The sequence below is a fragment of the Phyllobates terribilis genome, unplaced genomic scaffold (assembly GCF_046119375.1).
Source record: "Phyllobates terribilis strain yellow unplaced genomic scaffold, ASM4611937v1 Scaffold_8__6_contigs__length_399053987, whole genome shotgun sequence".
Taxonomy (NCBI): Eukaryota; Metazoa; Chordata; class Amphibia; order Anura; family Dendrobatidae; genus Phyllobates; species Phyllobates terribilis.
This window is the reverse complement of record NW_027362768.1, coordinates 142,000,408-142,012,755: the sequence shown is the minus strand read 5'-3', so window position 1 is coordinate 142,012,755 and position 12,348 is coordinate 142,000,408. Positions and strand designations below refer to the sequence as shown.

The window sequence follows — 12,348 nt, the reverse complement described above, 5'->3', positions numbered from 1 at the left end:
TTTTTGGAGAAGTCCTGTAAAGTTATCACCATCAAATAGCTTAAAAGGGTTGATAGAAATGATGAGGCTGTATATAGAGAGGATAGGAGGAGTGATGTTTTGAGGGATGGGGCTGTATATAGAAATGGTTGAGAGGAGTAATGTTTTGTGGGAAGGGGTTGTATATAAAGCAGACAAGTAATGTACTGCAGAATCTGGCTGTATATAGAGGAGAGGGGTGATGCACTGTAGGATGGGGCTCTATTAAGAGGCAATGAGAGGAGGGATGGTTTTCAGGATAGGGCTTTATACAAAGAATAGGAGTAATGTACTTCAGAATCTGGCTGTATATAGAGGAGAGGGGTGATGTACTGAAGGATGGGGCTATATAGATAAGCGATGGGGTTGTATATAGAGGAGAGTAGGGATGTACTGCAGGATGGTGCTGTATATACAGTTGTTGTTAGCAGCAATGCACTGCTGAATGCAGCTGTATATAATAGAAGAAAAGTGATATACTGTAGGATGGATTGTATAAGGAATTACTGAGAAGAGTTATGTACCTTATGATGGTACTGTATATAGAGGGGTTGAGAGGAGTGATGTTCTTTAGGATGGGGCTGTATATACAGGAGGCTGAGAGGAATGATGTGTTGCAGGAAAGGGATGTATATAGAGGATTTGAGAAGAGTGATGTTCTTGAGTAAGGGGCTGTGTATGGAAGGACTGAGAGGAGTGATGAACTGCATAATGAGGCTGTAGATAAAAGGACTGCGAGGTATGATGTATTGCAGGATGAGGCTGTATATAGAGGGGCTGAGATTCGATTCTACATATGAGAAACAATGGTATCAAAGTGGAACAGTATTGAGCACATTCAAACACTGCAGCATTGACTGTCGCACATGCTCACTATTATTCCATTCACACAGGGGAATATGGGTCCCCCATTCTCAAAATCAGCCAGAAACCATCAATTTATGGGATAACCCTTTAACCTTAGGACACATCCCCAGATAAGATCACACAATGGGGATCAACTATGCCAGTTTGGGTGAGTATCAATGCATAAATTATATTTGTGCAACATAATGCTGCATTTCGTATAATGATGTAATAGAGATAATTAGCTGTTTGATAATATATAGAAGTCATCAATGCATATATACTGGATATATTATTATAGTGTTATATCAAAAGCCGGCTATCTCCTGCTTCTGTGCAAATTACCGTTTGGCCTGGAGAATATTACAGTAATTGCCGGTTATGCCTGTTCATTTCAAACATCTATGACATCCTAATCAAAGAAATCCCATCCCATCATTTCTCTGTGTTTGCCCTTTCATCACCTTCGGCATTGATTCTCCTGTGTTTGTGATGCTTCTTCTCTCTGCCTGGGATGTTCATCAATACATCCGACTGTTACTTCCTCCGCTACTTAACAATCCATTTTTCCCACTGACCATGGCATCGACCTGCCAACCTTCTTCTAGGGCAACACAGACTGATGTGTAATGAGATTGCAAAGGCTTCATTTCTCAGATAAGTATTAATTAGCCGACAGTGCGATATTTCCTCACTCTGTTACCTTCGATTGCTCCCCAGGGTGTTTTCGAAGCATTTTTATACATTTGTTGCTGTCTTTATGTAAATGTAGTCTCCAACCTGTACATTGCTTCCATCACCATCTCCCTTTCCTCTTGCAACTTGTCTCTAGGAGCTGAATTTGACCCATTGTTCTACCTCTATCTTCCTGAATCTCAAGAAATGTATCTATGATTGCAGAGGTTACTGGATGTTCTCCAAGTACCAAGAGTTGTCTCACCTCCTATTTGATGGAGGCCAGGAACTAGTGGAGTTGGGAATTTGGTACTTATTGCAAGCGGTGCATCCATATAAAGCAGGGGAGTTGTCTTTTAACTATTGCTCTCCAGCTGCAATCTGTCAGCCTGCTGGGATTTGTAGTTCTGAAATGGCTGTAGAGTCACATATCGATGAAGTAAAGCCTCAGTTTACATTCTAGCTATGATGCGTACTTTTACAAAAGTGCAAAAATGCTGTATCGTCTCAGCTTTTTTTGCTGCAAATTTGTAGTGTAAGGGGTGCAACCAGTGCCCAAAACCAAAGTTTATCCATTCCTTCAAACAGCTATAGTGAATACCAAAATTCTGGCTACCGGTGGTCCCCATTATAAAGAGCTTAGAAAATTTCTGAATACGAAAGGTAAAGATGAGTGAATCAATCCAAGGGAAGTTGAATTTGCTTAAAATTGATTATAAAAATTCATATTTGCTCAAATTTTGGACAAATCCAGCAAAATAGTGGAAATTTGATTGGATTCAAAAGGGCTGAGGAGAAGAGGTTAAAAATAAAATATATAACATAATACCTCTTTGTCTAGTCCTCCTGTTCTAGGTGCCATTGGTCCCCTCCGTCTTCAGAATTGTTCTTCAAGCAGATTAGCGTATGTCATGACATTTTTGATGGCTAATCAGTGATGTAGGTGCTGATGACCACTGTGAAGTGACTAGGCTTGGGGTTCATGAGACATCATGACATGTATTCGCCTAGTCAGTGCCGTAGATGCTGAAGACTACTAGATGGAAGAGGACCTGAGGCACCTTGAAGAGGACTAGAGGACCAACCAGGTAGGAAGCTGCAAGGTGTGACAGCTCAGTATCATTTTTTAAAACCTTACGTTTATTATACGCCACAAACAGGAAGTTGATATTACCAACCATTCCCATTTTATTTAGGTGTATCCATATAAATGGCCCACCCTGTACTCTGGGGTCCAGAGAGACATAAGAGCATAAAAAGGCACCTTGGATTTGCATTTAATTGAATTTCTTCCTTTTAAAAAGATAATCAGCACAGTTTGGACCTATTTACATTAAAATACTAATTTTTATGTTGATTTCCCTTCTTTTACCCTGCTATTGTAAAGGAAGAAAAAGAAAATGCATGCCTATTTGAAAAAGAAAATGCATGTCTATTTTTCACATTTCTTCATTTTTTTTTTATGACTGCAAGGAACAAATAAAAAAAAACTTTTTTTTTTGTTATTCTTGTTTCTATAGAAATTCTTTTTATATGTTGGACATAAGGGCTTCTTTTGATGGGGCTGGACTAAAATAGCAATTCGTACTTTTTTAACTTTTATTATTTCTTGCTTTTTATATTCATTATTTTTCATTTATTTCACACATTATGGCCATCAATAAGAATATAGAACACCTTTGGGAAGAGCATGTCAATATTTGAACACATTTTTGATTGATGACTTCCACCGTGAGCGCATATGCACGCAATGGGGTTGCACAAAAATGATGCGACTTTTGGTGTTTTCATACCAGTTTGAATCACCTCCGCGGATATGGGCGGAGCTTGGGAGGAGCGGAGGGCTACATTTCTACAGGGAGGGGTGCATTAAGTAGCGTGAACCTTGTATCCTAGCAAGACTGTAATAGCATGAGCTAGTCTTGATGAATCGGCCCCATTATCTTTTAAACTCAGGTGAACCCACCAAGTCATTTTTGGACACAAGCGTTTTTTTGGAGGGTTTTCCCATGTTTTTTGTGATGTCTTTTTCACTGTTTTTTTCTGGATGTTTTTAAGAAACACGATGGCAGAACAATCCTTTCAGCTTTCCCATTGACTTTTATTGTAAAGCACAGAGCATCATCCGAGCACAAAGCACAGAGCGTCACCCGAGCACAAAGCACCAGATAAATGGTCGGGTCACTTCTTTTAACCACTTACCGTTTTTAGAAACATGAAGAGGTTAAAAAAGACACTCAAAAACCTGAACATGTGCACCGCGAGTCATTTTTACATTGAATTGCTTATGTTCCTTGTTTCGAGTACTTTCTGATTTTCTGGTTTGTCAGTTATGGTAGTTTCCGAGGCAGATTCCACCTGAAAAAACACTTCCTGTGCACATGCCCTTAAAGGGTTTGTCTGGTCTTAAGCTACAAGTTTGCACTCACTGCGTGCTGTAAGGATTCTCCAGTGCCAGCTCCGGAAGTGGGTGGTCATGTGACTGCAAGTATTCGATATGCACGCTCCTGGCGACATTGACATCACGATGATACATTTCAACATTGGGGAATTACATTTTTTTATGGTGCGACCTGAGACATCCTGAGACTGCGACACCGAGTCACAAATGTTTCCAAATGTGTTCGATTTTCTGTCACTGATCGCATGGGACTCACTTGCCATAGACTTCAATGCCAGTCGCCCCCGACATATATGCGACTTACCTGCAAAAATAGTCGCTCAATAGTCAAGTTGCACAGATGTTCTCGTCGCTTCACTTTTCGGAGAATTGCTACCATGCGACACATGTAGTCTTAGGCCACGACCCCACTATCAGCATTCGGTCAGTATTTTTTCTTAGGAGTGGGAGCCAAACCCTGGAGTGGGTGATAAATGTAGCATTGGTGACTTGCTTCTATTATACCTTTTCTCTGATTGTTCCTCACCTGGTTTTGGCTCCCACTCCTGAGAAAAAATACTGACCGAATACTGACCAAATACTGATAGTGGGGCCGTGGCCTTAGCCTGAGGGGGCAGACAGATGGCCGTATTTCTCGTGCGAGGATCGCATCGCAGTGCAAAAGGAAAATTCAGCCCCATGGCTGTAGCAGAGCTGATACAGGTCAGTTAGGACCCAGCAGCCCCTGCTCCCTCCCAGTACCTGGCGATCATTTGATTGCTGAGTCTGGAGGAGAAAGAGTGGTTAGCAGGTTTGTACTGATAGGGCGGTGGGACCCTCCTCCACTTGCACCAGCACAACACTAGGGCAGTACAGCTAGTGTTGCTGTAAAAAAACTTAGATTACTAATGTTTGCAATGCACAGGGTTTTAATAACTAAAATTTAGCTTTCAGCTCTTCATGTAACTTATTACTGAAGGAGGAGAAGTCTTCTAGCTCTGCAGCGCAGGGTGGAGAAGCTGCTAATGAGCGACTCCTCTGTGCTGCTCAGGACTTGTAAGTGAAGATCATTACTGCATTTACATCTTTTATTCTCTAGCTTTTGGTGTTTTTCGCCTGTATTTTATTTGCACCTAATTCTTCCTTAAATTTGCTCCTTTTTAGAAGTCTGATACATACATATATATATATATATATATATATATATATATACACACTGCTCAAAAAAATAAAGGGAACACTTAAACAACAGACTATAACTCCCAGTAGATCAAACGTCAGTGAAATCAAACTGTCCACTTAGGAAGCAACACTGACTGACAATCAATTTCACATGCTGTTGTGCAAATGGAACAGACAATAGATGGAAATTATTGGCAATTATCAAGACACCCTCAATAAAGGAGTAGTTCTGCAGGTGGGGATCACAGACCACCTCTCAGTACCAATGCTTTCTGGCTGATGTTTTGGTCACTTTTGAATGTTGGTTGTGCTTTCACACTCGTGGTAGCATGAGACGGACTCTACAAGCCACAGAATTGCTCAGGTAGTGCAGCTCATCCAGGATGGCACATCAATGCGAGCTGTCGCAAGAAGGCTTGCTGTGTCTGTTAGCGTAGTGTCCAGAGGCTGGAGGCGCTATCAGTAGACAGGCCAGTACACCAGGAGACGTGGAGGGGCCGTAGGAGGGCAACAACCCAGCAGCAGAACCGCTACCTCCGCCTTTGTGCAAGGAGGAACAGGAGGAGCCCTGCAAAATGACCTCCAGCAGGCCACAAATGTGCATGTGTCTGCACAAATGGTTACAAACCGACTCCATGAGGGAGGTATGAGGGCCCGACGTCCACAGGTGGGGGTTGTGCTCACAACCCAAAACCGTGCACGACGCTTGGCATTTGCCACAGAACACCAGGATTGGCAAAGTCGCCACTGGCGCCCTGTGCTCTTCACAGATGAAAGCAGGTTCACACTGAGCACGTGACAGACGTGACAGAGTCTGGAGACGCCATGGAGAGCGATCTGCTGCCTGCAACATCCTTCAGCATGACCGGTTTGGCAGTGGGTCAGTAATGGTGTGGGGTGGCATTTCTTGTGTTCGCCAGAGGTAGCCTGACTGTCATTAGGTACCGAGATGAGATCCTCAGACCCCTTATGAGACCATATGCTGGTGCGGTTGGCCCTGGGTTCCTCCTAATGCAGGACAATGCCAGACCTCATGTGGCTGGAGTGTGTCAGCAGTTCCTGCAAGATGAAGGCATTGAAGCTATGGTCTGGCCCGCCCATTCCCCAGACCTGAATCTGGTTGAGCACATCTGGGACATCATGTCTTGCTCCATCCACCAACGTCACGTTGCACCATAGACTGTCCAGGAGTTGGCGGATGCTTTAGTCGAGGTCTGGGAGGAGATCCCACAGGAGACCATCCGCATCCTCATCAGTAGCATGCCCAGGCATTGTAGGGAGGTCATACAGGCACGTGGAGGCCACACACAATACTGAGCCTCATTTTGACCTGTTTTAAGGACATTACATCAAAGTTGGATCAGCCTGTAGTGTGTTTTTCCACTTTAATTTTGGGGGTGACTCCAAGTCCAGGCCTCCAGTGGTTAATAAATTTGATTTCCATTGATGATTTTTGTGTGATTTTGTTGTCAGCACATTCAACTTTGTACAGAACAAAGTATTCAATGAGACGTGTTATTTGAGTGTTGAGTGTTGCAGGCCATGACATAGACCTTATGTGTCTTCTTTCTGTTACGGATCCGGGTGGTGGAACCACTGTGCGGTGGTGCAAGGAGGGACCAGAGGGGCATAACTAGGTATCAACTCGGACCGACTAAAGTCGTACGGTGGCTCAATCGACTCCGTGACCAGGGAAGGACCAAGCAGAAGGACCAGGTGCTACTCTGGGGACCGACCTTGTATGAGAGCAGGTGACTCCCACGGGTCAGAAGGCAGGGACTGACTGGTACAGCAGATGAGCACGGCAGGCAGGCTGACGGGTGATCCGGGCAGACGGACTGGCAGGCACGGGAGGTAACAAGCAGTAGCCTCCAGGTAGGCAGGCTGGTAGGCACGGCAGGTAACAGGCAGGTGCTTCTAGGTAAGCGGGCTGGCAGGCACGGCAGGTAACAAGCAGGAGCCTCCAGGTAGGCTGGCTGGTAGGCATGTCAGGTAACAGGCAGGTTCTTCTAGGTAAGCGGGCTGGCAGGCACGGCAGGTGACAAGCAGCAGCCTCCAGGTAGGCTGGCTGGTAGGCACTGCAGGTAACAGGCAGGAGCCTCTAGGTAGGCTGGCTGTTAGGCATGGCAGGTAACAGGCAGGTGCTACCAAGTAAGCAGGCTGGCAGGGCCCATAGACAGACTGGCTGACTGGACTGTAGACAGACTGTCAGGCTGGAGAGTAGACAAGCTGGCGGACAGGGTTGGTAGTCAGGCTGGCGTGCTGGACTGGTGGTCAGGCTGGCGGGCTGGACTTGTAGTCAAGCTGGCGGGCTGGACTGGTAGTTAGGCTGGCGGGCTGGACTGGTAGTCAGGCTAGCAGTGGGACCTGAGGGCTGAAGCAGAGTTTAACACACAAAGCTACAACCTTGCACGGGCACCTCCATTTTGGAGGAGGTGCCTTATATATGAGAGGTCCTCCGGCCATTGGCCGGGGACTCCTTAGGACGGCGCGCGCGGCCCCTTTAAGAGGAAGGGAGCACGGCAGAAGCAGGAGCGCCGGAGGACGCCGGGGGGGGAGCGCGGCGGTAAGAGGGATGGCGTCTCAGCCTGTCAGAGGGCAGAGACGCCGATACTACAGTACCCCCCCCCTTTACGCCCCCCCTGTTTTAGGCCAGAAAGAAATTTTCTAAGGAGAAGCTGGGTGTGGATGTTCTCCCTGGGTTCCCAAGCTCTCTCCTCAGGGCCACAGCCCTTCCAATCTACCAGAAAAAGGTTTTACCTCTTACCCTCTTGGTGGCCAGAATGTTCTCTACCTCATAGACGTCCTCAGCGGAGACCGGAGCTGGGGAGGTACCTGGATTGTCAGAAAAAGAATTAAGCACAACTGGCTCGAGGAGAGATATGTGGAAGGAGTTGGGAATCCGTAAGGTGGCCGGGAGTTTTAACTTGTAGGCTACTGGGTTGATTTGCTTGAGGACTTCAAATGGGCCGATGAACCGTGGGCCCAACTTATAGAGGGGATTTTGAGACGGACATGTTTGGAGGAGAGCCAAACCTTGTCTCCCGGACGGAATTGAGGCGGATCCAGACATCTCTTATCAGCATGTTTCTTCATCCGCTCGGAGGATTGAAGAAGTGCGGATCTAGTGTCCTCCCAAATAGTGGAAAATTCGCTGATCAGAGACTCAGCAGCAGGGTTGTCCACTGAAGTGGAAACGGAATCCGGGGATGTTGACCGTAGACCACAAATAACGGGGACTTGGAAGAAGATTCGCTCTCATGGTTGTTATAGGAGAACTCGGCCCATGGTAGGAGCTCCACCCAATCGGTATGGTGAGCATTGACAAAGTGCCGGAGGAAGCTGGTAAGGATCTGGTTGATATGTTCCACTTGGCCATTGGACTGCAGATGGTAAGCAGAGGAGAAATCCAGGGTGACATCCAGCAACTTACACGTAGCTCTCCAGAAGCGTGAATTGAACTGGACCCCTCGATCAGACACCATGTGGAGGGGTAGGCCGTGGAGACGAAAGATGTGATGGGTGAAGTCCTTAGCCAGCACGGATGCAGACGGGAGACCAGGCAGAGGAATGAAGTGAGCCATTTTAGAAAAGCAGTCAGCGACCACCCAAATGACCGTGCAACCGGCAGAAACAGGGAGATCAGTAATAAAGTCCATAGCAATGTGTTGCCACGGGGCAGCAGGTATGAGAAGAGGCAGGAGACGGCCAGCTGGAAGATGTCTGGGAACCTTATTGCGAGCACAGGACGAGCAGGCCGTGACGAAGTCTACCACATCCTGGCGCAGGGTAGGCCACTAGTGTTGAGCCACCCCCGTAGTGTTCGAGTTCGGTTCGGTTCTTCGAACACCCGTGTGTTCGCCGAACTGTTCGTCGAACTGTTCGTCGAACACCTTCGAACACCGTTAAAACCAATGGCAGGCAAACAAAAACACATAGAAACACATAGAAAACACCTTCAAAGGTGTCCAAAAGCTGACAAACTGCTCAGAAGACATAACTAACACATGGAAAAGTGACAAGTACATATAGTCATGCGAAAATAAAAGAGGTGGAGGAGTAAAAGGAGGGGGAGACACAGATATAGGCATGTCATGCCCTTCTAAAATCCAAAAAGTGAGAAGCCGACACGGCCAGTCCGCTCCTGCCCGTGCCACCTCCGTGTCGCCGGGTTTGTGCCAGAGCCGCGGTGAACCCTGACGGCCAGCCCCCCTCTCCCAATACTGGTGCCTGTCCGCTGGTGGGTCGAGCGAGCCCCCCTGTGGTGGAGGCAGCTCTAAGCTTTTTAATTTAAATTGTCTCTCTAATTTGAATGAATACACCTTAAATCCATTTACAAGGATCTATTGGAGGGCAAGTCTCATGCCAGCAGCCGCGGTAATTCCAGCTCCAGTAGCGTCCACTAAAGCTGCTGCAGTTAAAAAGCTTTTATAAGGATCGAGCTCGGCTGTCCACCGCAAGGCATCCTACTGCCAGTCCCAGCCCCTATGCCTTGGGGTGCCTCCTGATGCTCTTCACTAAGTATCCCGTGGTCCCGAAGCATTTCCATTGAAAAAATTAAGTGTCTAAACTACAGGTGGTGCAGCTTGCTTAACAGCCGGGATAATCCGCTCACTAGCAGACACTGCTACTAGGCACAAAGTATTTCCTGGGCTAGATGCAGTTAAAAATTTGTAATTAGATACTCTCGTTGGATGCTGAGAAAGCATTCCATAGAGTCTCCTGGCACGCCATATATGATTCTCTTAAAAAGCTTGGGGTAGGGGTCTAGGGGACCCTTTTATAGCCAAAATCACGGCCCTGTATCGCAATACGTCACCTAGGCTGAAGATAAATGGAACTGTAGCACCCTGAGGGCTCGGTTGCTACAGACGTATTGCACCTCACCCAGAGGTGTGATATCTCACTCTCAGGTAAGGATGGAGTGTGGATCAGGACCCGACACCTGCATGCATTACACCACATTGCCGTGGGGCAGGGCGACCAATATGCCCCTGAGATGCGCACGACAGTCCCTGTCCCTGGCTGGAGTGGGGGGAGGGAACACTGAGGAAGGGGAACCCTGTAGTGCAGGAGCAGGGAGGAAGCAGTTCCTGGGTGCATTGAGAAGGGAGTATAAAAGGTGGGCACCATCTTAGTTCAGTGCAGAGAAGTCTGAGCAGAAGTGGCAGGGAGCAGGGGCTCTGCATGAGCTCTGCTCCGGAGGCGGGCCTAGTAACAGAGGCCCAGGCCTGGAAGAGGGAGAAGGAAGGAAGAGGAGCGGAGAAGGCTCCAGGAACGAGGAATGAAGGGATCCCAGGGGTGCGGACGGGCGAGTCGCCACCGCACGCCCGAATCCACCTGCGTGGAGGGGTCAGGCCAAAGGGGGAGACCGGTCCCCGAACTAGTGGAGGCAGGAAACGACCCTCAGCTAGAAACCGGAGGCTCTGACATTTTATGTGGCGCAGCCCCTCGCTACACCCGCTAGGAAGGCACCACATAGGGTCAGGGAAACTGGCGCCAAGTTTACCAAGAGGAGGCCCGAGGCAGCCAGACAGAAGTGTTGGTAAGAAAGGCCAGACAAAGGACACACAAAGGGGGTCCTGTGAAGTGCTCCAAAGTTATCTGGGAGTTGTCTGAGCCCCTCACCTGGTGAGCACAGTACGACGTGGGCAGCCGTTACCTGCAGACGTGGTCTGGATAATAAGAACTGTGAGTAAAGGCCCTGAACTGCATCACTGACTCCGTGTCGTTACTGCTGCTGCCCTGCACCATCACCCCCATCCTCCGCATACACTGCCCTGAGGCTATACTCCTCCCGTGGGGAGTTATGCTACGCTCTGCTGCACCCACAACACCAGCCTCAGTGGTCTGCCCTGTAGCGGCGGTTCACTCTGATCGCAATCCACGGGTGGCGTAGTCGGACATTTAAACATGAAAACCACATAAATAGTTCCGCCACTGGTTTGACCGCCCTGAGCCACGGAACCGGGTCGCCGCCACGAAGACTACAACCACCAGCATCCACCAAAAAGGGTCCGGCTCCGGGTGTCCCAAGGCCCAGGGGGTGCGTCAGAACATTTTCATCACCTTTCACAATCACCAATGGGACAAGGCAGTGATGTCCTCTGTCCCCTCTCTTATACATCCTAGTGACGGAGCACCTGCTCTCATCAATTCGCCATAACCCCAATATTAGGTGGATTGAGGTGGGAGGCACCGAGTACAAGTGCTCTCTATTTGCTGATGATGTCCTAGTATATATCACTCAATCACATATATCCATCCATGCTGTTATGGCTGAAATAGATCACTTTGTTACATGGTAAAATTTTAAAATCAATGCAGCGAAGTCTGAGGCCCTCGATGTCTCCCTCCCCAAATCCATATAGGATTCCATCCAGTCCAACTTTCCCTTTGCCTGGCCCTCACAGGGTATCAAATACTTAGGAATTCCTATTCATAGAGACCTCTCCCATCTATGTTATCTTAATTTTGGGCCCTTTATTGAACAACTCCATACAGACCACGGTTGGCAAGTTAGAACTGTAAGATTCACTACGTGAACCACTGGTGTTTTGTGGAAAAGCACATGTACACTGCGTTCCAAATTATTATACAAAAAGTGTTTAGGAGTGATAAGGGAAGAATTTGTTTGTTTGTCAGTTAAACTCATTGATGGTGATGTGTGTCAGGGCTCTTTATATCACTGTAAGCAATTGCAGACACCTGTGCTAATTAGTTTGGCAGGTGTGTCCAATGAAAGGCAAGACTACTTAAGAAGGCTCTCTCACATTATTAAGCAGCCTACATTTTCTGCCAAAATGGGAAAGAAAAAGGATGTGTCGGCTGCTGAGAAGCAACAAATTGTGGAGTGTTTAGGTCAAGGCATGACTACAATCAACATTGTGCGATGATCAGGATGAAGTGTCTTGGCAATCAAGAAGTATGTAGCTGATTCACAGTACACACGTGTGCGTGCTGATAAGGGCAAATTGAGGACTCTTTCCTACAGGCAATTACGTCAGGTTGAAAGAGCAGCGGCAAAAAAGCCTTGTCATAGCAGCAGACAAGTTTTTGAAGCTGCTTGTGCCTCCAACGTCCCCCGAACAACAAGATGCAGGGTCCTTCAGAGGTTTGCAGCTGTGCATGCGCCATCCTGTTGACCTCCTCTATCCACTTCACACAAGCAGAAACGGCTCCAGTGGGCCAAACATTACATGAAGACTGATTTCAAAACTGTTTTGTTCACGGATGAGTGCCGTGCA

The 12,348-nt window shown here is 47.4% G+C and overlaps 1 protein-coding gene across 3 annotated transcripts in view; it reads right to left on the bottom strand.

Annotated features, from left to right (window-relative positions):
- LOC141156879 (tenascin-R-like) overlaps nucleotides 1-12,348 on the bottom strand; it is a 746,139-nt gene that overhangs the window by 320,113 nt on the left and 413,678 nt on the right. The window lies entirely within an intron of this gene.